The 27,946-nt window shown below is 42.7% G+C and overlaps 1 non-coding gene across 1 annotated transcript; it reads left to right on the forward strand.

The window, feature by feature from the left end:
- Positions 1–11,339: 11,339 nt before the first annotated feature.
- LOC119618458 (U6 spliceosomal RNA) lies at positions 11,340–11,446 on the forward strand. The gene has a single exon (XR_005234754.1). It is a non-coding gene; the product is annotated as a U6 spliceosomal RNA (small nuclear RNA).
- The last annotated feature ends 16,500 nt before the right edge of the window (positions 11,447–27,946 follow it).

The following is a 27,946-nucleotide window of genomic DNA, read 5'->3' on the forward strand; positions in this document are numbered from 1 at the left end:
TCGTGCCACTGCACTCCAGTCTGGGCGACAGAGCGAGACTCCATCTCAAAAAAACGAACAAACAAAAGCCAATATGAATTGATTCTCCTGCAGTGCTGGAGGTCAGAAATGCAAAATGAGCCTCACAGGGCTGAAGTCAAGGTGTTATCCAGGCTGTGTTCCTTCTGGAGGCTCTGGGGGAATCAATTTCCATGTCTTTCCAGCCTCTAGAGGCTGTCTTCTCTCCTTGGCTAGTGGCCCCTTCCTCCATCTTCAAAGCATATTACTCCAGCCCCTGCTTGCATCGTCACATCTCCTGTCTGCCTTGGAGATGTGACAACGTCCCATCTCCTCTTGCCTCCCTTTTATAAGGACGTTTGTGCTTATATGGGGCCCGCCTGGATGAACCAGGACAATCTCCCAATTTCAAGATCCTTAACTGAATCCCATCTGCAAAGTCTCTTTTGCCATGTAACATACATATCCACAGGTTTGAGGGATTAGACCACTGACAGCTTTACGGGAAGCATTATTCTACCTGCCACATGAGGAATAATACCAAAGGCATCACCTTACAAAGTCATTGTCGCCCACCAGGAAGGACTTGGAAAGGCACTGCCTCTAATGGATCAGCTTAAAATGGAAACTAGTGGGGGAATGTTCTGAACATCGTTGTTCTCATTTGAGATTTGAGATTTTAGTTTGATAATCTTTAACAGAGTTTTCAGGCTGTATACACATACACACACATGTGTACACGTAACCAGGAAAACGAGGAAATTAGCTGGATGATTCCAATTCTTAATACGTATTAGGCCTGATATTGCACATAAATGACCTCCCCTTCACCCATCAGGTAGTTTAAACCTGAATGGCCATTTTCCTTTCTGTGCACAGGCTCCAGGTGTGTCATTGTGTTGCCTCTTCCTACCTGGTAACCGTAGAAGGTTAGTCACAGGTGACCAGTTGTGGTCACCACAAAGCCATAGCCACCACGCTGCAAGTGGACAGAGAATTGGTGACGCCAGGAAATCTGAGAGGTGGGAGGGCCAGGGTAGGGGAAGCTTGGAACATCTCCAGTGGGGCGGAGTTTCCCAAACTTCGAGCATTAACAAATCGTTAACAATTCGTCCTTTCCATATTGGTGACTTACTGTACTATAATTTACTTAATATTTTTCTTTAAACTGACTATTAGTGAAATAAATTATTCTATCTCATATAACTTTCATAAATGAAAAAATAGTGTCACTTATAGAGAGAATATAATAAAACAAATAATTATTAAAATAAAAAGATGTCCTTAGACCACCTAATATATTCTCATCTGGTGTACATATTAGAACTTTCCAAACTTTAATATGCATGCAGATCACCTGGGGGGTCTTGTAAAAATGCAGTTCTAATTCAGTCTCATCTTGGTAGAGTCAAGAATTCTGCATTTTTAAGCAATAATAGTAACTTGGGGTTCAGCATACTGAACAACAGACTCAAGGGACCTGGGGCCTGTTCATTCCACCCCCAGCATCCCCCCGATACCTCTCTGCCCACTTCCATATGAGTGGTGCTCTTTCTATTCCCCTTTTACATTTTATTCCCCCCTCCATCAAAGACAAGGCCAGAATTTACCCACCATGGATCTCATGAGTGCTTCTCACCAACTATTTCAACCCCTCCACCTTCCAACACATGAAAAGATTGTTCTTTCTGGTTCCCTTATAGTTGTGGGTCTAGTTCTGATCCATGAGTTGTGAATGAAAGTGACATGTGTCATTTAATTGCCAGTACGTGAACTCCTAGAGTTCTTATGCCCTCTAAGATGCTTTCTGACCACTATGGAGATGGTGACTGCTCTGTCACCTTGGGTAACATTGCCAACCCCCAGTGGGCATGGAGTGTGAGTGGGAAACAAACCTTTGTTGTTAACATTCACTGGGACTTAAGGACTATTTGTTACTGCAGCAAAACCTAGCCTAACCTGTTTCACCCACTTTTCCCTTCAGCACTTTGCATGTTGGAAGGTCAAGATAAGTGTTTGCTAAATTGTCTCTTTTCCTCCCAAAATCCACAACCGCCATGCTAGCATTCTTGTTCTATTTTTGGCCATGTTCAATGGCACAAAATATGGTAAAAGAAGAAGACAAAGAAAGCCCAATCATGTTTCCTGGCTTCTTACCCAAGCTGCATCTCAATTACTAAGTGGGACCCACATAGTAATTATTCTAACCCTCTCTGAAGGCCTACACTTTCCCTGCTAGCCCTGGTTCCCAGTCGTCTTCTACTCTGAAGTTTCATTCTGAAGGGATTAAACAAGCCTTCCAAGGGTGAGTGAAGTTTCATCCACTCTTCCATGGAGCAAATATTTTCTCAGATAACCTGCTTGACTGATATGGACAGGTTTCCATCAGGATAGGCAGCAGTTTCTTACACATGTGATAACATCACCTCTTGCTAGATCACAAATGCAGAAGTAGGCTAGCATGGAACACATGACTACAGGCGAAGGACCCAAGTGCAGTGGAGCATGAAAACCATCTCAAAAATGTTCTCAAAAAATGTCAAGAAGAAACCATTTCCCTTTGTAACAGCACCCTGCTATCTCTGTGTTGGCTCTCCTCTCAGATCTGCTCTCCCCAAGTGGCAACCAAGATGACCACAAGCAGAGAGGTCCAAGTTTAGAGGCCAGTCACTCAGCAACCCCTGGTGAAAGGAAGAGCCCTGCTTTCCAGCAATTCTATCAAAAGTCACAGAATGGAATTTCACTGGCCTGGATTCAGTCACATGCCCATCTCTGAACCAATCACGTGACCAGGGAAATGCAAGTGCTCTGATTGTCCAGGCCTGGGACACATGCCCACCACTGGAGTGGGCAATGGGAGTAGTCTCAGTCACAGCATGTGGACTGAGAGTTGGGGAAATGTGGTTCTTCCCAGGAAAATCAGGGTGCTGTTACCAAAAAGGGACTTAGTAGACTCCGGAAATCAATTCAGACAAACCAAACTGATGGGAGGTTTAATAAAAGCCTTAATTCCATTTGACGGATTTATCATAAGTGATGTGAGAAGTCTAAAGACCAGGATCAGTTGTCTGTACAGGTAAGTAGGTCCACTCAAGAGCCCAAATTGAACAGGAATGCAAAGTAGGAGTGAGGACAACAGCCCTAACATTCAATGACTGCCCAACATAAACAAATTCTAAGGTCATCATCAGTGTCACATCTTTAAATACAGAAGGTTTCTCAATGAGCACAAAATTAAAGCAAAGGAAAATGTGTGGATTTTAAGTACCATTTACATCAAGTTAGAATAGCTGAATGAATTGCTGTGGTAGGCAGAGAAATTACTTCCTCTTTCCCCTACCCCTACAAAAAACATCCCTGTCTTAATCCCCAGAACCTGTCATTCTGTGACTTTATTGGCAAAAGGGAATTAAGGTGGCTAATCAGTGGATATTAGAATAGAGTATCCTGGGTTATCCAGGTGGATCCACTGTAATCACAAGAGTCAGGACAGAAGAGGAGGTCACAGAGATGCTATGTAAGAAGGACTTGACCTGCCCAGTCTGGTTTTGAAAATGGAGGATGGCGCCATGAGCCAAGGAATGTAGGTGGCCTCTAGAAGCTGCAAAAGGCAAGGAAACATTCTCCCAGAGGGTCTGAAGAAGGAGCTCAACCCTGCCAATACCTTGATTTTAGCCTGGTGAGACTCACGTAGAATTTCTAACCTACAGAAATGTAGAATAATTTGTGCTGTTTTAAGTCATCAATTGAGGTAATTTCTTTCAGCAGCCATAGGAAACTAATAAAATTGCCAATTTCCAGTTAAAAATGTAATTAAAAAAAAAAAAAAAAACTAATAGGACTCCTTGGTAGCCAAGGATTTATTTCATCACTGTGGCCAAGGAGATGAAGTGCCTGGGACACATGCCCATCCCTTGAGTTGGAGATGGGAATGACTTCAGTCAAACCACGTGGACTGAGAGTTGGGGAAGAGCTGGTCTCCCCAAGAAAATGAGGGTGCTGCTACCAAAAGGGGTGAAATACTTGCTAGAGAGACAAAACTGGCCAAGTGCAGTGGCTCCCCTGCTGTAATCCCAGCGCTTTGGGATTACAGGAGGATTACTTGAGGCCAGGAGTTTGAGATCAGCCTGGGCAACATAGCAAGACCTTAGCTCTACAAAGGAAAAAAAAATTAATTAGCCAGGCCAGGCGTGGTGACTTATGCCTGTAATCCCAGCACTTTGGCAGGCCAAGGTGGGTGGATCACAAAGTCAAGAGATTGAGATCATCCTGGCCAACATGGTGAAACCCCATCTCTACTAAAAATACAAAAATTAGCTTGGCATGGTGGTACACGCCTGTAGTCCCAGCTACTTGGGAAGCTCAGGCAGGAGAATTGGTTGAACCTGGGAGGCAGAGATTGCAGTGAGCCGAGATCACGCCACTGCACTCCAGCCTGGCGACAGAGCAAGACTCTGTCTCAAAAAAAAAAAAAAAATTAGCGAGGCACAGTGGCATACACCCAGCTACTCAGGAGGCTGAGGCAGGAGGATCACTTGAGCCCAGGAATTTGAGGCTGCAGTGAGCTATGATGGCATCATAGAATTAAGCAACAGAGCTAGACTTTGTCTCCAAAGGAAAAAAAAAATAGAGGGAGAGAGAAAGAGACTGAGAGAGACAAACACAAAAGCAACTTTGGGCTTCTCCAGCTGCTAACCTCCTCCCATCCCCCTAATCTCAGCAATTCTAAATCAAATTCTTTGCCAAATTCACCAGGAAGCTGAAATGCCCACAAGGCAATATCATTTTAATGCAAAGTGACACTGACAATATTCCCAAAGATGCAAGAAGTCATGAAGTCGGGAGAGTAATGGTGAAGAGCTGCTCAAATCAAATGCAGGCCTCTTAGCAAAGGAGCATCTGGCCAAAGTCAATTAGCTAACAATTAAAACAGAAAAAGGAAATGTCTGCAGGAATACTTTTTTAAATGAAAGATTCACAAAATAATTACTTGATTAAAAAATAATTATTATTTGAACATCAGAGTTTGATGTCCTCAAATATTTTTGTCAACATCAGTCTTCTTTATGGTAAGACTCTGGATATCAGGTAGCGCTACCTTATGATTTTTTTAAATTTATGTTTTAAAAATAATCACACACACATACACACAAAACAATAAACATTTGATTCTTACTTTGTATGTACCAAGAGTTAGTGCACAGTTAGAATTATAATGTAAATTTGGTTATGTATAAGGTACATTTTTCCCAACTAAATGGATGTGGAGGGCAAACTCTTTGAGGTCTTGATCTGAACTTCCCTGACCCTAATGATACTGAGCAAGAATTCATAAGTTGATTGGTTTCTTGCACTTCCTCTTCTCAGAAATATCTGTCTTTTGCCCATTTTTCTACTTTTTTTTCTTATTGATTTGTAGGTGTTCTTTTCATATTCATGACACTAATCCTTTGCTGTGTGTATGGCAAATATCTTCTCCAACTTACATTTCAATTTATTGAAAGTAGCTTTTAATTTATAAAGTACCAGTCAAGGTTTTTTTGTTTGTTTGTTGATATGTTTGTTTTAGATTTTATAAGAAATATTAGCCCCGATTTTAAGAAGATTTACTTTAAGTGTTCCCTGTACTAATTATCTTTCGATAATCAGGATCTTCTGGAGTTTAAAATCAACACAGTGAAAGATGCTGATACATTTTTACCCTGACTTTTTTCTGTCAGCATTCCTAATCAGCACCAGGAATTAACTCAATCTTTCTTGGGATGGACCAGGTCAGATATATTTAACAGGGTTAGTATTTTCCTCACATTATATTGTTTGTCTTAAAATTGATGCCTCTGTTAAAGACTTTCAAGTTACTTTCAGTTCCTTTTTGGAAATTAGAAAACACTCTAGTTGCATCACCATTGCACTTAAAAACTATCCGTAAGGTTAGCCATTTTCAAAGATCTCTAGAAGAAACCAATCTTGTCATATTTATCTCCAGTATAGAAAATTACATATTATCTTTACAAAAATTCTGTACATAAGTGGGATCTAATTAAACTAAAGAACATCTGTACAGCAAAGGAAACTATCAATAGAGTAAAAAAACAACCTACAGAATGGGAGGAAATAGTTGCAAACCATGTATCTGACAAAAGCGTGATATCTAGAATCTATAAGGAACTTAAATCAACAAGAAATAAAGGATCCCACCAAAAAATGGCAAAGACTATCCACAATAGCAAAGACATGGAATCAACCTAGATGCCCATCAATAGTGGACTGGATAAAGAAAAGGTGGTACATATACCCTATGGAATACTATGCAGCTATAAATAAATGAGATCATGTCCTTTGCAGCAACATGGATGTAGCTGGAGGCCCTAATCCTAAGCGAATTAACTCAGGTACAGAAAACCAAATACCACATGTTCTCATTTATAAGTGGGAGCTAAACATTCAGTACTCATGGATACAAAGGGAAAAACAGACACTGGGACCTATTTGAGGGTAAAGAGTGGGAGGAGAATAAAAATTGAAAAACTACCTATCAGATATTATGTTGATTACCTGGGTGACAAAATTATCTGTACACCAAACCTCCAGGACATTCAATTAATCCATGTAACAAACCTGCACATGTACACCTTGAACCCAAAATAAAAGTTGGAAAGAAAAATATGTGATACTTTTCAAAGGAAGATACACATGCAGCCAGTTAGCATATGAAAAAGTGCTTAACATCACCAATCATCAGAGAAATGCAAATCAAAACCACAATGAGATACCATCATATACCAGTCAGAACGGCTATTACTAAAAAGTCAGAAAATAACAGATGTTGGCAAAGTTGTGGAGAAAACAGAACACTTATATACTGCTGGTGGGAATGTAAATCAATTTAGCTGCTGTGGAAAGCAATTTGGAAATTTCTCAAAGAACTTAAAATAGAACTACTGTTTGACCCAGCAATCCCATTACTCACAATATACCCAAAAATATATAAATCAGTCTATCAAAAAGACACATGCACTTATATGTTTATCACAGCACTATTCACAATAGCAAAGACATGGAATCAACCTGGATGCCCATTGATGGTGGACTGGATAAAAAGAATGTGGTACATATACACCATGGAACACTATGCAGCTATAAATATATGAGATCACGTCCTTTGCATCAACATGGATGCAGCTGGATGCCATTATCTTAAGCAAATTAGTGCAGAACAGCAAACCAAATACCACATGTTCTCTCTAATAAGTGGGAGTTAAACACTGAGTACACATGGACAAAAAGGGGGGAACAATAGACACTGGGGCCTACTTGAGGCTGGAGGGTGGAAGGAAGGTGAGAATTGAAAAACTACCTATCAAGTACTATGCTCACGACCTATGTGATGAAATCATTTGTACACCAAACCTCAGTGACACATAATTTACTCATAAAAATCCTGCACATCTACCCCTGAATCTAAAATAAAAGTCAAAAAAGAAGAAAAAATAAAGAAAATTCCATACATTTCATTCGCCATCATGCACTAAAACAAAAATAATTTCTGCAGCTAGAAGAAAAATAAAGTTAGATCCCTACCTCACAGCATATAAGACCATTAATTCCTGGCAGAGCAAAGTTCTACCTGGACAAATAAAACAACATAAGAAGAAAATACAAAACATTTTCATAACATCTTTGAGAGGCCTTCCTGGTAAACAAGGATGAAAGTCAGAAACCCCAAAGGAAAGAGAGTAAAAATATCCAACAACATTTTTAATTTTTTAGGGTGCAATCTTCTTATCAGCCCAGTTAAAAGTCGAAAAACAATAAGCATTTAAGCAACCAAAAAAAAAAAAAAAAAAGTAGGATAGATACTGACTGGCTTAACTTGAATTTTATTATGTCATTGAAGACCCAGGCTCTATCTTGGTACTCTGCCATCCTCAGCTCTTTGGCTTTTGGCTTTGGGGCTCGTCCCAAGATGCTATCGCTGCTGCAACCCTCACATCCTCCCTCAACACTGTCCAGAGGCAAAAGAAGGAAATGCAGTACCCCTCAGGTCCCTTTGAAAAGTGTGAAACTGACTCATAGGCTTTCTTCTCAGACGCCCCCCATAGGTTTCCCTTCACATCTCTATGGCCACAATTCCATCACAAGACTGTGCCTACACCTCAGAATGAGTAGGAGTGGGATAACTACCATTGGCTTAAACTAATCAAGATTCACCCTCTGGAGCTAGGGAGAAGCCCATCTCCCCACAGCCCTGAAATTCATGGCTGACCCTGTTAGCAAGGAATAGAGAGGAATGGCTGTTGGGTAAGCAACCCACAGTTCCTATTGTGGATACTATAAAATCTCCTTTTGGATGTAAACAAATAATTACTGAATTTACAAAATGTGCCAAGCGGCCTTCTGAAGCTCATAGACCAGTACAAGAGTCGGCAAACTTTTTCCATAAAAGGATACATGACAAATATTTTAGGTTTTGAGGGTCATTTGTTCTCTTGCACGATTACTCAGCTCTTTTGGTCATAGCTCAAAAGCAGCCATAGACAATACCCAAACAAACAGGCATAGCCATGCTCCAATAAAACTTTCTAAAAAATAGGTGGCAGGACAGATTTCGACCAAAGAGCTGTAGTTTGTGAATCCCTGGTCTGGTGGAAAGATAAGCAAGTCAATATTTCACACTTGCTGCAGACATGTTTTATTTGGCCAACCCAGGGTTTAAGCAAGATATGCATTGTCTGATTGACCACAGTCTCCATTATTCCCTATTGTCTTATGCCACGGCACTTTTCGCATTTACTGCCGTTATTCCTGGGTAAAAGAAAAGGCTGTTTCACTCAGAGTTCTGAGAAACGTCCATTTACTTATTTATGGCATCTCTAGAGGCATATTTTTGTACATAAACTTCATTAACAAATGCCATGTAATGAAACTGTTTGTTCCACTATGACTCCTGGCATACTTTGGCACTATAGTACCAAACATACATACACTGTCTAATAAACTTCATGAAATTATTTGGGCACTGATTTTCTAGGCACGCAGTGTAGAGGAGCCCGGTACTAATTCCTTCTCTGAAGTGATCAGCAGCGGTCCCTGTTGACAAGCTCCGTGGTAACCCAATCTCTGCATTCTGCTGACAAGCCACACTCCCGTGGTTTATGAGCTCAGTGGAATCCCTCCATAGAATTATACCCTTTTATTGAGTCCTGAACCATATATTATCATGAATGCTAAACCAGCCAAAATGGTCCATCCCCTCTGCCTTAACATTAGACAAAGCCTTGAGCAATTACCCTCCTCTGCAGAGAATGTGCTTTCTTTGGCATCAAACCCTGCTGAAGTTTTATGTGCCTGGGCCTCCTGCACTTTACCTCCAGGCTCCAAGCTGGGCTGCCCACAACTAGCATCGGAGTCCAAGGCCATCTGGACAAGGACCATGAGGAAGTTGAATGTCTCCCTTTCCATAAAGAAAGAATTAGCAAAGAAAATTAAAAGTGTGGGCTCAATTTCAGAGGGAATGATTATACCCCTGACAAAGAGTAGCAGCCTTCAAGGGATGTCAAGAACTTGGAAAGCATGCTTTCCACCCACAAGGAGCCAAGGAGTGTACCTAAGGCTTCCCAGAAAATGATGCTTTCTTAGATGATTGAAAACAATGAGACATTCATTCAACAAACATTTCTTCAGCATCTGCTCTGTGTCAGATACTGCGCCGGGCACAGCAGATGCAACAGGGAATGGAAAAGCCCAGAACTGACAGTGTGTTTCATGTTAAAGAATCACACCTGTAAGCCCAGCACTTTGGGAGGCTGAGGCAGGAGGATCGCTTGAGGCCAGGAGTAAGTGACCAGCCTGGACAACATAGTGAGATCCCATCTCTACAAAAAACACAAAAATTAGCTGGGCGAGGTGGCACATGCCTGTAGCCCCAGCTACCCAGGAGGCTGAGGTGGAAGGATCACTTGAGTACGAGAGGTCAAGGCTGCAGTAAGCCCTGATCATGCCACTGCACCCTAGGCTGTGCAACAGAGCGAGACCCTGTCTCAAAAAAATAAAAATAATTTTTAAAAGGGAGCCAGGGGCAGACAGTAAACAAGTCACCAAGTCTGTGACATGAAAGTAAGTTGTCATAAGTGACACAGAGGGAAAAGACAAAGTTCTGTGTGTGTGAATTTGCTGGTGCTGCTCTCACACATTACCACAAACTGGGAGGCTTAAACAAGAGAAATTTACCCTCTCACTGTTCCGGAGGCCAGAAATGTAAAATACAGGTGTCAGTAGGGCCATGCTCCCTCCAAAGTTCTTGGGGAGAATTGTTCCCTGTCTCTCCCAGTTCCAGGTGGCTGCAGGCATTCCTAGGCTTATGGCTGCACCACTCTATCCTTTGCCTCCAACGCCACACAGCCTTCTCCTCTCCCCAGGTGTTTCTCTTCTGTCTGCCTCTTATAAGGACAAGTGTCATTGCACTGACAGCCCACTCAAATAATCTAGGATGATCTTATCTCAAGACCTTTAATTGAATTAAATCTACAAAGACCCTTTCTCCCCAGTAAGGTCACATTCATAGGTTCCAGCAAGTAGATATATTTTTGGGGAGCACCATTCAACTCACTACATTGTAAGAGATAATAAATAATGGGGTAACTTACTTTAGACTGAGGGGCCAGAAAAGGCCTCTGAGAAGGTGAGACTTAAGACACAACTTGAAGAATAAGGAAGATCACACCATGCAGAGAAGGGGAGAACTGGGCACAGGGAGAAAGCATTGCTGACTGAGGGCACAGTCTGTGCAAAGGCCCCGAAAGCAGCTGAGTTTACAAAAACTGAAAAAAGACCGGTGTGGCAAGAGCAGAGCGAATAAAATGGCCTGAGATGTGCTGGGAGCATGGGCAGAGGCCTGTCCTGAAAGCTTTGGAAGCCACAGTAAGAAGCTGGCATTTTACAGCCAGGAGCAGTGCCTCATGCTGAAATCTACCACCTTGGGAGGCCAAGGTGGGCGGATTGCTTGAGGCCAGGAGTTCAAGACCAGCCTAAGCAACACAGTGAGACCTTGTCTCTACGGAAAATACTTTTTAGCATATTTTATATTTTTAAAAAAATACAAGCAGCTGGCATCTGACCTCAAGTGCAAGGGAAAGGCACTGAGGGTTTGAAGCATAAAAATAGCATGAGGAAATTCACATTTCATCTTGAAGGTTTTTCCAGCAGTATAGCTAGCCTCCATTGAAACCAGAAGTTATTGCTTTTACTGTAGCTTTAGCAATAACAAAAGCATAGACCCTGTTTATGCATTAAATCATTTACCCTGTTTTATGCATTAATTCATTTAATAACACTTACATATAGTGCTCACTCCGGCACCACATCTACTAAAATTGGAAGAATACAGAGAAAATTAGCATGGCCCCTGAGTAAGGATGACACAAAAATTCAGGAAGCATGACAATAAAAAAGAATACAATAACCCATATACAAGCTAGGGCGCCATGTGGTCCAAAGTATACCTGTGTTGTGGACTGAATTATGTCTGCCCAACAAAAATTCCTAAATTGTAGTCCTAGCCCCAGAATCTCAGGTGTGAGCTTATTTGAAGATAGGGTATTCCAAATGTAACTAACTCAGATGAAGTCGTACCAGAGTAGGGTGGGCCCCTAACCCAATATGTCTGGTGTCCTTATAAAAGTGGGAAATGTGGACACAAGCACTCATACAGAGAGCACTCCACATGAACATGAAGACATCCACCTACACACCAAAGAGAGAGCCCTGGAACAGAGCCTGCCTCACAGCCCTCAGAAGGAAACAGCCTTGCGGATGCTTTGACCTTCAACTTCCAACCTCCAGAACTCTAAGACAATAAACTTCTGTTGTTTCAGGCACCCAGTCTGTGGCACTTGGTTATGGCAGTCCTAACTGACTAACACAGTCTGGTAACATTTTAGGAAGCGAGGTCTTCCTAAATGTGAGCAATTCCGATCTTTACCAGCACCCCCTCTAGAACACTGAACGGGTTCTGATTCACAACCCATACCAACCTCATCAAGCCATCTTTCTCCACTCTTCTCATTCTCCACTTCCCTTCCCACCCGCAGAGCCCCCAGCAGCCTCTTTCCTTATGCCTGGCCTTGACTAACTCCCCACCAAAGCTGCTCCCAAAATCTTACAATACAGCTCTTGATTCCTTCATGCCCCATGCCCACTTCCTGGACCTGTTCTGTTTTTCTCTCTGGTGGTTCCTTACTCCCAAGTACTCATCACCATCCCCTCCCCAAGGATTACCCCATCAGATACAGGGCCTGGGAGCTCTGCCAGGTCCCTTAGGAAAGAGAGAGAGACAGACCCTGAGAAGGGAGAGAAAGGGACGGGGGGAGGGAGAGAGAGAGAGAGAGAGAGAGAAAGAATATTGGGGCAGGAGTAAAAACACAATTTTGTATCTTATCCATTTCTTTTCACGCGCAAACTTTTAACGATAACCTCTATGAGAACAGAAACTACATCTTGTACATTTTGCACCCCCTGCAATGTGGAGCAGACCACTCTGCATGAAGGTGACACAAACTGATTTTTAAAATCTTGCCTGCGACCCTGAATCCTCGCTCTATGATCAGGCATTCTTCCTACACCATCTATGAAGTTACTGAGTTGAAACCGTCTCATCTAGTCTTAATTAAGCTTTGGTGACATCTGTCATGAGTGACTGGTGACATTTTTCCATCCACTCATCACTCCTAAAAATGGACTCACTCCTGCTAACGAGGAATCAACAACCTAAGGCAGCCAGGAGCATAGGTGAAGAAGGGTGCAGGAGACCTCACAGACATATGCAGGGAAGAGGAGGAGACCCTGCTCCCAAATGCAACTAGCATAGACGCAAAATCTCTTCTACCAGAAACATGTTCTATTGATCAGACACAATCCTAAAAAGGATGGAGTAAAGCAGAAAGGGAGAGTGTCTCCAGCAGAAGCCAGGGAAGGCCAAGATGCTATGTACTTCACTATGGCCTGCAGGCTCCTGAGGGAAGGAACTATACATAATTCAACTTTGTACTTCCTGTCTCCCCTCCAATCTCTACGTCCAGGCTCCTAGCCTAGGACCTAGCACTCTTTGAAACTGGCTGGTTGGTTGGCTGGTTAGTTGGTTGGTTGGTTGGATGGATGGTTGGTTGGCTGGATGGATGAATAAGCAACCAAAAGCTCCATTCCCTTCCTGAGTACTATTCTTCAGGGATTTTGCAAAGCACATGTTGTCCAACTTAACTCTACTGCCTTAAGCCAATCATCAACATCCCTGACCAAGAAAGGAAAGGAAAGATTTCTTAGTATCCCAGAGTCCCCAGAGATGCTCATGAGCTACCAAGGGGAGCACATCTAAGGTATCACTAGAGAATCTTCTATATTATAACTTTCTAACTTTATAATTTTTTTGACCACCTCAATTTTATCCTAATGTTTTACAAACTTCAAATACAAACATTTTTAAGCACTTACTGTGCATAAGGTCCCATAAAGCAGCCTTTTAACTTTAAAAGTTAAAGTCTTCAGACTTTTAAGCTCATGTTACCTCCTAAAGAATTTTGATACACTAAGTCCTTACACATTTTTGGTTGACATCTAAAATTAACATAAATTTAAATAATATGAAGGGTACAATTCCCACTGTATTGTAAATATTGACATTTTATAAATAAAACTGTTACATCACTCTTTCAAATGTTTCCAATGGAATCTAAATACCATAGTAATTTGATACTCACCATCAGCTATTTTAAAAAATACAAGAACAAACTCTTCTTTATGAGTCATAAAATTTTACATTTTTCCTTTTTCCTCTTTAAAATCAAATTTATTTGTTTTAATATAATTTTATGCTAGTAAGTTTTTTATAATCACATCGTTATCCTAATTCCGTGCAAGAAAAAATGTATATAAGTTGAAATTCTAATTTCTTTTTTACCTCTTGCAACCATTAGGCTCTGAGTGCTAATAATTTTCCTCTGGATTGAGTATCATTGTAATCATTATTTGTGTACATTTGATCAGGCAATGTAAACGTATTACAATTTTTTGTATATGAGTAATAAATGTATATATACAATCTATTGAAAACATATGTCTTAATCAGGTTGAAGGGGACATGGAGGCTTTGCAGACACCAGTGTTTTGAATGTCACTGGCACTTCCAGGGAGATAGGGCTGGGTCTTTGTTAAGGTGAGAGAAAAACATCTGGAAAGAGTAGGAGGCAAAAAGAGAAGCAGCCTCCACCACAGGCACCTTCTCAGGCAGACGTGCGTTAGCAAAGGACACAGGGAATTCCTTTGACGCCACCTTGCCCACACACCTCTTAGAAAATTCTCCCATACCTTCTGGGGTATCAGTAGTTAAGGTCTGAAGATCAAATCATGAACAATTCAGGTCAGAACAAGACCCAATTTCAGTCTGTCATGAATTTACATCTGCATAGGGAGGTGAGCCATAAGCACTGCACCTGAGATGCGTAACAGTAGAGATGGAAAACACTATCTAAGACAATAGATGTGGTGGGCAGAATAATGGCTTCCAAAGATGTCCACATCCTAATCCCTGCAACCTGTGAATATGTTGCCTTATGTGGCAAAGGGAATTAAGGCGGCCAGCGGAATTAAGAGTGCCAATCAACAGATCTTAAAATAGGGAGATTATCCTGGATTATCCAGGTGAGCCCAGTGGAATCATAAAGGTTTTTACAAATAGAAGAGGGAGGCAGAAGAGGAGATCAGAGTGATTCAGATGTGAAGAGGACTCAACAGACCCAAGCAGGCTTTGAAGATGGAAGGAGTGGCCACGAGCCAAGGAATGCAGGTGGCCTCTAGAAGCTGGAAAGGGTGGCCTCTAGATTGCCCCTCAAGAGCCTCCAAAAAGATCCAAAGCAAATGGCCTTTAAAAGAAAAAAATAAAAATAACAAAAAGAATGCAGCTAGCAGCCCCTAGATTGTAGCCCAGTGACACAAAGTCCAACTTTGTGTTGGACTTCTAGGCTGCAGAGCTGTAAGATAATAAATTTGTGTTGTTTTAAGCCACTATGTCTGTAGTAATTTGTTACAGTAGCAATAGGAAACTAATACAATAGAGAAATGGTCTCCACATAAGACAGCAGGAGCCCTGGGTGCTCAGAAAGAGGTGCCTACTCCTGCTGGGGTTGAAGGGTGTTGTGATCAGCACCGGCTAAGTGCAGGCAGCCAACACCCGGGTATGAAACCCAGTTCCTTCCAGCTTGGTGCTGCCAGCCTGAGAACCCATTCAGCCACCTGCCACTGCTGTTCTCATGTTCACCCTGTTGGCTGCAGGGCCCCAGCACGTCTGAACAAAGGCTGAACCCTCACAAGCAATACCTCACCTGCCTCAGCCTCCCAACTAGCTGGGATTACAGGCATGTGCCACCATGCCCAGCTAATTTTTTGTATCTTTAGTAGAGACAGGGTTTCGCCATGTCGACCAGGTTGGTCTCAAAATCCTGACCTCAAGTGATCTGCCTGCCTTGGCCTCCCAAAGTGCCAGGATTACAGACATGAGCCACCACGCCTGGCCAAAACTTCATATTCTTTTAGAAATCATTTTAAAACATCATGGACTCATAGTCATGGTGAAATGAGAGGAAAGCTTTTTACAAAAAGGATGTGAAGAACAGTTCCCATTGTGTACAAATATATATGTATCACCATTTTTAAAACCAGAAGAATTTATACCAAGATGCCAGCAAAAGGTGGGCTTTTACTTCTTCTGACTAGCTGGGGATTCTAATTGTTAGACAATGAATTTGCATTACTTTTGTAATAAGGAGAGGGGAAAAAAAGGTTTTTTTAAAGCAATGGTCTATAATAAATGAAGATGTTTGAAATTCTAACCAAAAGTATTTTTATACCTAATCCTATATTAGTGAAGGTTGCTAAGGAACCATGTGCCGCAAATTAGGAATAATCCCAACTATAGCTCAAAAGGGTAAAAATCAAAGCTGACTGTCAGGTAGACAGAAGTCTATGGATGAGAGAAAAGAATCATGGGCCTGTGACTAATCTTGCTGCCACCTTCTTCCCCTGATCACATGGAAAAGAAAGATAACTTCTTTCCTAAGCATAAATACAGGGCGGATGAGCACAGAAGGACGAAGGCCCGAGACAGCCGGAAGCGTCTCTCCAGAGAATGGCCGGGGCCAGGGGGAAACGAACCATCACTAGTATTTATCTGATACTACGTGCCAGGCACTGGACTCAACATTCATTTAATTCTCACAACATTCCGAAAAGGCAATGATATTATTTTCCCCATTTTACAAGCAAGGACACCGAAGCAGAAAGAGGTGACTTGCCCCAGGTTACACCACTAATACGTATCAGAGCCGGCCTCAGAGACCCGCTGCCGAGAGTTTAACCATCAAAGGACGCTGCCTCCCGAGAAGGCAGATCCAGAGCTTTCATGCAAGCAGAGAGCAGGAATGAGACTCAAAGGCAGTTTTCATTGCCAAAGTAAAAGCGAGAGGAAGTATTGGCCTCTCTTCCCAAAACAGAATGACAAATAGAGATGGAAATGACAAATAGGATGAAGAAGTACTCATACCTAAGGAGTAGAGAGAAAAGTATAAGATTTTATGTTGGCATTTATTTTATGTATTTCTGCTAGATTTCTTGTTTCCATAAACAGGCTGCTGTTTGATGTTTATATTCCTCTGCTTAATTAAAGGGCTGCATGGTGAGTGTGGGTCCACATATGTGCATACTTGTGTGAGTGTGCACTCGTCTTGTGCATGACAGCATTTGTGCACATGAGTACCTGCATGCAGGGGTATGGTTGCCTGTGTATGTGTCCACGTGTGTGTGTGCACGTGCGTGGGTGTGCGTGGGTGTGCAAGTGCAATGAGTAGCCACACCCATAAGAAACGTGACTGTTCAGACCATCACCAACATACTTGTGTTTTCCCACGGGCAACCTGGCCTAATTGCCAGCAAAATTCCTCAGAAGAAATAAACAATCTCCCGGAAGCCAGCCCTGAACCCCATACTGGAATCAAAAGCAATGTCTCCTCCTCCATCTCCTCGTGGGCCCACAGGGCCCACCGGACAGAAGGGCTCAGTATGAGCTATTGACTAACTGACAGCAAGCGGGGCTGTGGCAGGCAGGCAGATGCATTTGCCAGAGGCGGAAGTAGTGGCCAACTCTCCTGGTCTGATGACTGGCCTTCCTCAAATTCCTAGGAGATTTAAAACAAGAAAGCTTCCCTTACTTCCCCTTCCCCTGAAGATGCACAGTGTGTAAATGACCACAAGCACAGGCCTGCCCAGGCAGGGCAGCAGCAAAGGCAGCCCATCTCCAACCCCACCTCCTGCTCAAGCGTCAAATTTGACTCACACATTCTGGAGCTGGCCTTTCCCTGCTGTGATGACAGCCACCTGTCCCTCAGGTGGTACCATTCATGTCCCCGTGGGAGGGCATCCCTCTTTTTGACGTTTTCGTGGAAACAGCAGAAACGCAAACCCTGATAAAACTTCTTAGCAAGCAGGGATCTTCCTTGTCTAATCTTAGCATCATCGATAACTTCAAAGCATATTGTAAGTATTTTTTTAGTCATTTTGCAGCCTTTATTCAACTCGAGGCACCCAGCAAAGCTTTCACGGGGCAGCTTTGGGGAGGCTCCAACTCAATGTGACAGTGGAATCACCCAGAAAACAGGTCAAACGGGGAAGATCACTAAAGAGCGACCACCCCACAGATGGCGGTGAGGGAAACTAGAGACGTTCCTCCCCGTACACTTACCTTCCGGGGAGATCCTTGTCCAATCTTGAAAGCCAGAAAGCCCTGGGATCATTTCCAAACTAATGGAGCCAAATGTAAGAATTGGGGGTAACACACTGCAGCAATGGAACCTACTGAGCATTTAGGTTGTTTTTTTTTAACATTCAGAAGAAAGGTGACCTTTCCCCAAGAAGGTAAATTACAGAACAAGAGCAGGCTGTGAATTGCTAACACAAGGTATGATGGGCTGGCGGAGGTGGGCCTGAGGGAGCTGATTATTAGAACTTGAGGGATGACTGCAGAAAGCATCACCAAATCATGCCTTCACCCCATAAACACCTGATTGACAGCTGCTCTGGACCAGGCCCTGGGATGCACATTTTCTGAATGTCAGCAGGTGACACGAGTCAGTTAGCTCACCAAGCAAAGTGGTGAATAACGACTCCGCTCCTTCTCCCTCTGACCATCTCTCTCCACCCTTTTGAGGAAGCCTTGTACCCCTCTGCCTCGCAGGCTTCATCCACTCCCACAGAGCCAGCAAAGAACAACCTTCTATTTTCAGAGATGAGGCCCAGGAAGTTCGAGTCCCCCCATCAACCACGGGCAGAGGCCAGACTAGAACCCAGATCTCCTACACCCCAACTCGGTAGCACCATTTCTCATGGCAGGACTAGCCCCAAGCAGGTGCTTGGAATCAGGGAACACTGGTTGGCTCTTGGTGTTCCTCAAATTATGCACAATGAGGCTGCCCAGAAAAGTACCCCGTCCTAAGTAGGGTGGAATCCCAAGCTGGAGATGTCACCATTTCTCATCTGCAAAACAGGCATGATTCCTGGATCCCTTATCCCTCAAGCAGTGCATGTTCAGAGAACTCCCCACACTTCTTGAGGCCTGTGTGCCAAGAACTGAAATTTTAAATGCCTTAAATGCCATGCTAATGAGGCCTAGCCTACTTCTGGAGGGAAGGCGTGGGTGGAGAATGGAAAGACCCTAAGGCTAACAGAGATCAGATTTGCATTTTAGAAGGACTGGCTTACAGACACAACAGGGATTAGAGGGGAGCAGAAAGCCCAACCACCAGGCCACTGTAATAGGTAAGAGGGGACAGGGGTCAAGCTGAGGCTGTGGATAGCCAGCCACGGACTCCAGAGATATTTTCATGTTAAACATAAATTCTGCTGGGCACAGTAGCTCATGCCTATAATCCCAGGACTTTGAGAGGCCGAGGTGGGAGGATCACTTGAGGCCAGGATTTTGAGACCAGCCTGGGCAACATAGCAAGACCCACCTCTACAAAAAAATAAAAATTGTTTAAAAATTGTTGAAATAAAATAAATTACCTTCCGGAAATGAATGGCGGTGATAGTTGTATAATAATGTGAATGTACTTAAATGCTACTTAACTGTACACTCAAAAATGGCTAAAATGGCATGGGCACGGCAGCTCACACCTGTAATCACAGCACTTTGGGAGGTTGAGACAGGAGGATCACTTGAGCCCAGGAGTTCGAGACCAGGCTGAGCAATATAGGGGGGCCCTGCCTCTACAAAAAAAATTAAAAATTAACAGGGCATAGTGGCTCATGCCTGTAGTCCCAGCTACTCAAGAGGCTGAGGTGGGAAGATTGCTGAGCCTGGGAGTTCAAGGTTGCAGTGAGCGATGATATGTGGCCATTGCATTCTAGCCTGAGCCACACAGCAAGACCTTGTCTCACACACACACAAAAAAGGTTAAAATGGTAAATTTTATGTTTTGTATATTTTACCACAATTAAAAGGGGCGGAGGGAAAGGCTGGTAATGGTGGCTCATGCCTGTATTCCCAGCACTTTAGGAGGCTGAAACAGGAGGACTGCTTGAGGCCAGGAGTTTGGGACCGGCCAGGGCAACACAGCAAGACCCCATCTCTATGAAAAATGTAAAAAAATAATAATAATAATAACCGGGCAAGGAGGTGTGCACCTGTATGCCCAGCTGTTTGGGAGGCTGAGGCAGGAAGATTGCTTGACCCCAGGAGGTCGAGGTTACAATGGATAATGAGCCATGATTGCACCACTGCACTCCAGCCTGGGCGACAGAGCAAGAACATGTCTCTAAAATAAATAAATAAATAAATAAATAAAAACTCTCCCCCTCACCAAGTAACACTTCTCATTTGCCAAAAGGAACAAAAGTCATAAATGCAAGGACAAGGACCACCCTCCCTAGATCTCAAATACCATGAAGAATGAAGAGGCTAACATTTACGGAGAGCACTTACTGCAGTTAGATATTGTATTGCATATGTCTATTAACTCGTTTAATCTTCACAACAACCCTACAAGGTAGACACTGTTATTGCACTCATTTTACAGATAGGAAAACTAAGCGAGAACCTCAATAACCACCTCAACATCACAAAGCTGGTCTGTGGCAAAGCCAGGATTTGAACCCAGTCGGTCTAACTTCACAGCTTTCATGCTTACGCACGACGCGAAGTTGTCTCAATCTAGTTAGATGCGGAACATCTAAATTAGAACAAAAACATGTTGTCTACTGACCAGCTAGCCCCACTTTTCAATTATTTGGCTCCACAGAGAACAGGAATCCAGACAGCTGACTGAATTTTTTTCCATTTTCACCCAGATGTTTGGCATCACACAAACAAGATGATGAGTGGGAACCACTTAGGAATTAGAGCTCTGTCACCAGTAGAAACACTGTCTTAATGCAAGGTTGTCATTTCACGAATTAACATCCTACCCAACAATGTTTGCTTAACCTCCTAGGGTATTTTACTTTTTGAGGATCTGTTTCTGATAGCTGTCTGATCAACGCAGTGCACGCTCAAGTAGTCGTTAATAGACATCCTGGCCATCCTTCATTCTCCACCCAGTAATAGCTGAAGTCACATTCGATTTTTTTTTTTTTAATCACAAATAACAAAAACCATGCATATTTTAACTTCATCTCTGGGATTAAAGTAAATACATAATTTTGGCAAATTACTCGGAATTACGGGCTAGCAACATCTGGTTCGGATATTCTCAAGTAAATTATTGGCACGGTCCCTGCCACATTTTTAATTTTAACCAAAATGTTCTCAGAAACATGTGTTTTCTGTCCCGCTTGCATGTAATCAGTTTGAGAGTGCCTCAGAGTTTTAAACAGGGGTTTCAGAAATGAGCTGCTCTACCTGCACACCTCCCTCAGACCTCAAAGAGCTGCCCTCCCTCCCAGCACCAGGGGAAGCGGCCACCTGGGCCAGCCGCCCCCAGCCGCCCTTGGCTTTCTGTTCCTGCCTCTAGCGCTTCAGAACCAGAGAGGCCCACAGGTACTGTGTGTACACGCTCCTCGCCCTCCGTTCTGCTCCCAAATTACATACCTCGCTTTTATGTCAAGTCCAATATAGCTTCCTTAGCAGTTTTTTTTTCCTCCCCTCCTTATTCCACATCAAGAGTACCCAATTACTTTTATAAATACTTGTTTTAAAAATATCACAGTGGTTTCCTGCTGCTTCGAATTCTGAAGGGCTATGCAGGATTTTAGACTCTTATAAATCTTTCAAACAGTTCATATTTTATCAACAAAGTGTGTTTTTTTGAAAACCCTTAGTAGAACATCGAGGACTTTTTTTTTTTCAATTATTTGACCTTTCCATAAAAACGACAAAATAAAAAGAATTTTTGCCATTTCAAAAGTCATTTGCAATGCCCTCCTTGTGTTCATTAATTCCGCCTCACTCACCAACAAGGGTGGTGTTTTTGGTTAAAAGAGAAAGCATGAGGGTTGTCAATTCCAAAACATCCCAGCAGAGGTAAAACAGGGTTATGGATGGGTCTTCAAAAGAAAATTCCAGGAAGGCTTTGGCTTTTGTTAAAACTGAAAAGTTCTCTAGTTCAAGGCAGAGACTTCTTAAGTGAATGTTCACTGTGGCCCCAGGGCCATGTGGGAAATGTCAACAGGGATATGGAAGGGGTTAGCCTATACTGGAGAGGTGTCCTCGGGATGCCGCCATTCTGCACAGTCTACTGAGCTATGTGGATTTACATAGGCACAGCTGTGGTTTTTCCACTGGAAATGACTTGGAGATACCCAAGGGATGGCCACTTGGGCGGGAACCCCCAACATGATTAGGTAGCCATGAACAAGATGCAGTTATAAGCATGACAACCCTGAAGCCATGGCTACCATTCAAACAAATGTCTGAAAGATCAAGTACGTTGTGTCCATCTCAGTCCATTCCTGCTGCTATAACAAAATATGTTAGACTGGGTAATTTATAAACAACAGAAATTTACAGGCATACTTCAGAGATATTGTGGGTTCGGGTCCACTCCACCACAATAAAGCAAGTCTGACAAATTTTTTGATCTCCCACTACAAATAAAAGTTATGCTTAGGCCAGGCGCGGTGGCTCACGCCTGTAACCCCAGCACTTTGGGAGGCCAAGGTGGGCAGATCCCCTGAGGTCAGGAGTTTGAGACCAGCCTGACCAACATGGAGAAACCCCATCGCTACTAAAAATACAAAATTAACCTGGGGTGGTGGCACATGCCTGTTATCCCAGTTACGAGACTGAGGCAGGAGAATTGCTTGAACCCGGGAGGTGGAGGTTGTGGTGAGCCAAGATCGTGCCATTGCACTCCAGCCTGGGCAACAAGAGCAAAACTCTGTCTCAAAAAAAAAAAAAAAAGTTATGCTGACACCATACTGTGGTGTGTTCAGTGTGCAATGGCATTATGCCTATAAAAGCAATGTAGATATCTTAATTTAAATATACGTAATTGCTAAAAAACGCTAGCAATCATCTGAACCTTCAGCAACTTGTGATTTTTTTTGCTGGTGGGGGGTCTTGCCTTGATGTTGATGGCTGCTGACTGATCAGGGTGGTGCTTGCTGAAAGGTGAGGTGGCTGTGACAGTCACCAAAACAAGACAACAGGGAAGTTTGCCACATTGATGAGCTCTTCCTTTCATGAAATATTTTTCAGTAGCAGATGATGCTGTCTGATAGCATTTTACCCCCAGTATAACTTCTTTCACAACTGGAAGCAATCCTCTCAAACCCTGCCACTGCTTTATCAACTAAGTTTATGTCATATTCTACATCCATTGTTGTCACTTCAACAAGGTTCACAGCATCTTCACCAGGAATAGATTCGATCTCGAGAAGCCAATTTCTTTGCTCATCCATAAGAAGCAACTTCCCATCCATTCAAGTTTTATCATGAGATTGCAGCAATTCAGTCATATCTTCAAGCCCCACTTCTCATTCCAGTTCTCTTGGTATTTCTACCACATCTGCAGTGACTCCTCCACTGAAGTCTTGAACCCCTCGGTCATCTATGAGGGTTGGAATTAACCTCTTCCAAGCTCCTGTTAAGGTTGATATTTTGACCTCCCCCCATGAATCACAAATGTTCTTAATGGCATCTAGAATGGTTAATCCTTTCCAGAAAGTTTCCAATTTATTTTGCCCAGATCCATGAGAGGAATCACTACCTATGGTAGCTATAGCCTTACAAAATATATCTCTTAAGTAATAAAACTTGAAAGTCAAAATAACTCCTTGGTCCATGGGCCACAGAATGGATGTTGTGTTAGCAGGCATGAAAACAACATTATTCTCCTTGTACCTCTCCATAAGACCTCTTAGGAGACTAGCTGCATAGTCAATGAACAGTAATATTTTGAAAAGAACCTTTTTTTCTGAGCAGTAGTTCTCAACAGTGGAGTAAGCCATGCTCCAAACAGATGTGCTGCTATTCAGGCTTTGTTGTTCCATTTACAGGCTCAGGCAGAGTAGATTTAGCATAATTACTAAGGGCCCTGGGATTTTTGGAATGGTAAATGAGCACTGGCTTCAACTTAAAGTCACCAGCTGCATTAGCCCCCACCAAGGAGTCATGCTGTCCTTTGAAGCTATGAAGCCAGGCATTGACTTCTCCTCTCTAGCTATGAAAGTTCTAGATGGCATCTTCTAATATCAGGCTGTTTCATCTACACTGAAAATCTATTGTTTAGTGCAGCCAACTTCATCAATGATCTTAGCCAGATCTTCAGGATAACTCACTGCAGCTTCTCCGTCAGCACTTCCAGCTTCACCTTGTACTTTTATGTTATACTGATGGCTTCTTTCCTTAAACTTCTTGAACCAACCTCTGCTAGCTCCCAGCCTTTCTTCTGCAGCTTCCGCACCTCTCTCAGCCTTCATAGAATTGAAGAGCATTAGGGCCTCACTCTGGATTGGGCTTTGGCTTAAGGGAATGTTGTGGCTGATCTGATCTTCCACCCAGACCCCTCAAACTTTCTCCATGTCAGCAATAAGGCTGTTTTGCTTTCTTACCATTTGTGTGTTCACTTGAGTTACACTTTAAATTTCCTTCAACAATTTTTTATTTACATGCACAACTTGGTTAGCTGGTGCAAGAGGGCTAGTTCTCAGCTTTTGACATGCCATCCTCACTAAGCTTAATCATTTCTAGCTTTTGATTTAAAGTGAGAGGCATGCAATTCTTCCTTTCACTTTAACACGTAGAGGCTATTGTAGGGTCACTAATTTGCCTAACTTCAATATTGTTGTATCTCAGGGAATAAGGAGGCCCAAGGAGAAGGGAGATGGGGGAATGGCTAGTCAGTGGAGCAGTCAGAACACATACAACCTGTGTTGATTCAGTTTGCCATCTTATATGGGTGCCGTTTGGAGTGCCCCAAAGCAATTACAATAGTAACATCAATGATCACAGATCACCATAATAGATCATGAAAAAGTTTGAAGTAGTGTGAGAATTACCAAAATGTGATACAGACACATGAAATGAGTACATGCTGTTGGAAAAATGGTGCCAGTAGGCTTGCTCAGTGCAAAGGAGCCACAAATCTTCAACATATTAAAAATAAATAAATTAATTAAAATTAAAATTTTTTAAAAAACACACAGTAACTCAAAGCACAACAAAGCAAAGTGCAATAAAACAAGCTATGCTGGTGTTTCTTATAGTTCTGGATGCTCGGAAGTCCCAATCAAGGCCCTGGCACCTTCGGTGTCTGATGAGGGATATTCTCTGCTTCCAGGGTGGTACCACAAACACTATGTCCTCCCAGGTGGAAGACAGAAGGGCAAAAGGAGCGAACTCTCCCCCAAGCCCTTTAAAATGTCACTAATCAGGCCAGGTGTGGTGGCTAACGCCTATAATCCCAGCACTTTGGGAGGCCAAGATGGGTGGATGACCTGAGGTCCAGAGTTCAAGACCAGCCTGACCAACATCATGAAACCCCATCTCTACTAAAAATACGAAAAATTAGCTGGGCGTGGTGGCCCATGCCTGTAATCCCAGCTACTTGGGAAGCTGAGGCAGGAAAATCACTTGAACCTGGGAGGCAGAGGTGGCAGTGAGCCAAGATCATGCCATTGTACTCCAGCCTGGGTAACAAGAGTGAAACTCTGCTTAAAAAAAAAAAAAAAAAACACTAATCTCATCTATGAGGTCAGAGCCCTGAGGGCCTGATCACCTTCCAAGGGACCCACCTTTAAATATCACCATCTTGGGTGTTAAGTTCTAACATATGAATTTTGGAAAGACACACACATTCAAACCCTACCAATCTCCTAATTTTCTCTAAGATGTAAGTTTATTTTGTCTGGAGACCATGCTGGGCAAGGAGATAGGAAGAGGGAAAATAAGAAGAAAAGGTAGTTAAGGAATATTTCAGAGCCTGCGGCCTCAAATACCAAAAGAGCAAACCAACTGTTTAGATTACCGTTTCGTTGTTGTTGTTGTTGTTGCTGCTGCTGTTGCTGTTGTTGTTTGTTTGAGACGGGCTCTTGCTCTGTCACCCAAGCTAGAGTGCAATGGCACAATCGTAGCTCACTGCAGCCTCAAACTCCTGGGCTCAAGTGATCCTCCCACCGTAGCCTCCCAAGTAGCTGGGACTACAGATATGCACCACCACACCCAGCTATTTTTTAAATTTTTAGTAGATACAGTGTCTCGCCATGTTGCCCATGCTGATCTCAAGCTTCTGACCTCAAGTGGTCCACCTGCCTCGGCCTCCCAAAGTGCTGGGATTACAAGCATGAGTCACCACACCTGGCCCAGGAATGTGTTTCTAATCAGCTTAAAGTCACCGCTATCCCTGATTTACTACTCAGTCCCACCACGTGCATTCATTCAGCAAATATTTAGTGACCACCTACCATGTGTTTATCTCTCCTGAGAGCTGAGGGAGAGCCGAAGAAGTACAAAAGGGGTACCTATCCTCAAGAACCACACAGAGTGTGCAGCCTGAAGCTCTGTAACTCCACAGGCACTGCATGAGCAAAGTCTCAGGAGGCAATAGGAATAGGGTGGGAGGCGCAGCTCCTAGAGGCTGGATGCTCAGAGAAGGCTTCAGAGGAGGTAAGTGAATTCGGGTTTGCCAGAGGAATCAGACCCAGTAATGCAGCTGACCTTTGAACAACACAAGTTTGAACTATATAAGCCTACTTATACATGAATTGTTTCAGTAAATGTATTAGAAAATTTTTTGAAGATTAGCGACCATTTGAAAAAACTCGTTAACTGTGTAGCCTAGAAATACCGAAAAAACAAAAAGGTATGTCATGAATACATAAAACATGTAGATACTAGTCTATTTAATCACTTATTACCATAAAATATACACAAATTTATTACAAAAAGTTAAAATTTATCAAAATTTACACATACAAAATAGACCACAGGCACATTCACATTCTACAGAAATGTAAACAAATGTAAAGATGCAATATTAAATAACTGCATAAAATTGACCGTAGTACATTCTGTACTACTGTATAATTATATCAACATCTTCTGTCTACTGCAATGAGCTCAAGTGTTTCGAGTATCCACTTAAAACACTGTGTGACTGTGTGACACCAATCATCTACGTGTGAGCAGTTCATCCCTCCGGTAAATTGCATATTGCAGAAAAAGTGACTCTTGTAGTTCCTGTGTATTTTTCACTGTGTTTAGTGCAACCTTAAATAACACCATGGGGCCCATACGAAGTGCCACTGATGATTCTGGAAGTGCTCCCCAGAAGCAGAGAAAAGTCACGACATCACAAGAAGAAGACGACTTGCTTGAGATGCACTGTAGATTGAGGTCTGCAACTGCGGCTGCCTGACATTTCAGACAGACAATTCATCTTGTAAACAGACAACGAGAACTTACTTACGGTATTGATAAACACAGTACAATCCTGTACATGTATTGTCTCTTTCTTATAATCTTCTTAATAACATTTTCTTTTTTCTTTTTCCGCACTGTCTCAGAAGAATCAAATTTCATTTTCTCTACCTTACTTTATTGTCAGAATACAGTGTATTATGCAGTATATAATATTGTAGGAATACAATGTATAACATACAAAATGCATGTTAATGGACTGTTTGTGTTATCAGTGTCAACAGTAGGCTATTAGCAGTTACATTTCTGAGGCATTGATATGGTTTGGCTCTGTGTCCCCATCCAAATCTCATGTCCAGTTATAATTCCCAACGTTGGGGGAAAGGCCTCGTGGGAGATGACTGGATCATGGGGGCAGATTTCTGCTTGCTGTTCATGACAGTGAGTGAGTTCTCACGAGATCTGGTTGTTTAAAAGTGTGTAGCACTTCCTCCTTCATTCTCTTTCTCCTGCTTGGCCATGGTAAGATGTGCTTGCTTCCTCTTTGCCTTCTGCCATGATTGTAAGTTTCCTGAGGCCTCCTAATGATGCTTCCTGTACAGCCTGCAGAACTGTGAGTCAATTAAAGCTCTTTTCTTCATAAATTGCCCAGTCTCAGGTAGTTCTTTATAGCAGTATGAGAACAGACTAATACAGGAGTCAAGAGTTATACTTGGATTTTTAGCTGCAGGGAGGGTGGGCACCCCTAATCCTGAGTTGTTCAAGGGCCAACTGTGTATGTGCAGGGCAGTGGGGGTAGTGTGGAGAGAGACAAGGATTTCTTGTAAGGAACTGACTTACGGGATGGTAGAAGCTGGAGAGTCTGGCCTGCTAGGACAAGCCAGTAGGCTGGAAACTCGAACAGAAGTTGAGGCTGCAGTCTTAAGGCAGAGTTTCTTCTAAGAAGACATCGCTTTTGCTCTTAAGGCCTTTTGCTGAATAGATGGGTCCACCCACATCATCAAGGGTATCGTCTCTACTTAAAGTCAACTGATTGCAGCTGTTAACCATGTCAAT

This window comes from Chlorocebus sabaeus, chromosome 23 (assembly GCF_047675955.1).
Source record: "Chlorocebus sabaeus isolate Y175 chromosome 23, mChlSab1.0.hap1, whole genome shotgun sequence".
In the NCBI taxonomy this organism is placed as follows: Eukaryota; Metazoa; Chordata; class Mammalia; order Primates; family Cercopithecidae; genus Chlorocebus; species Chlorocebus sabaeus.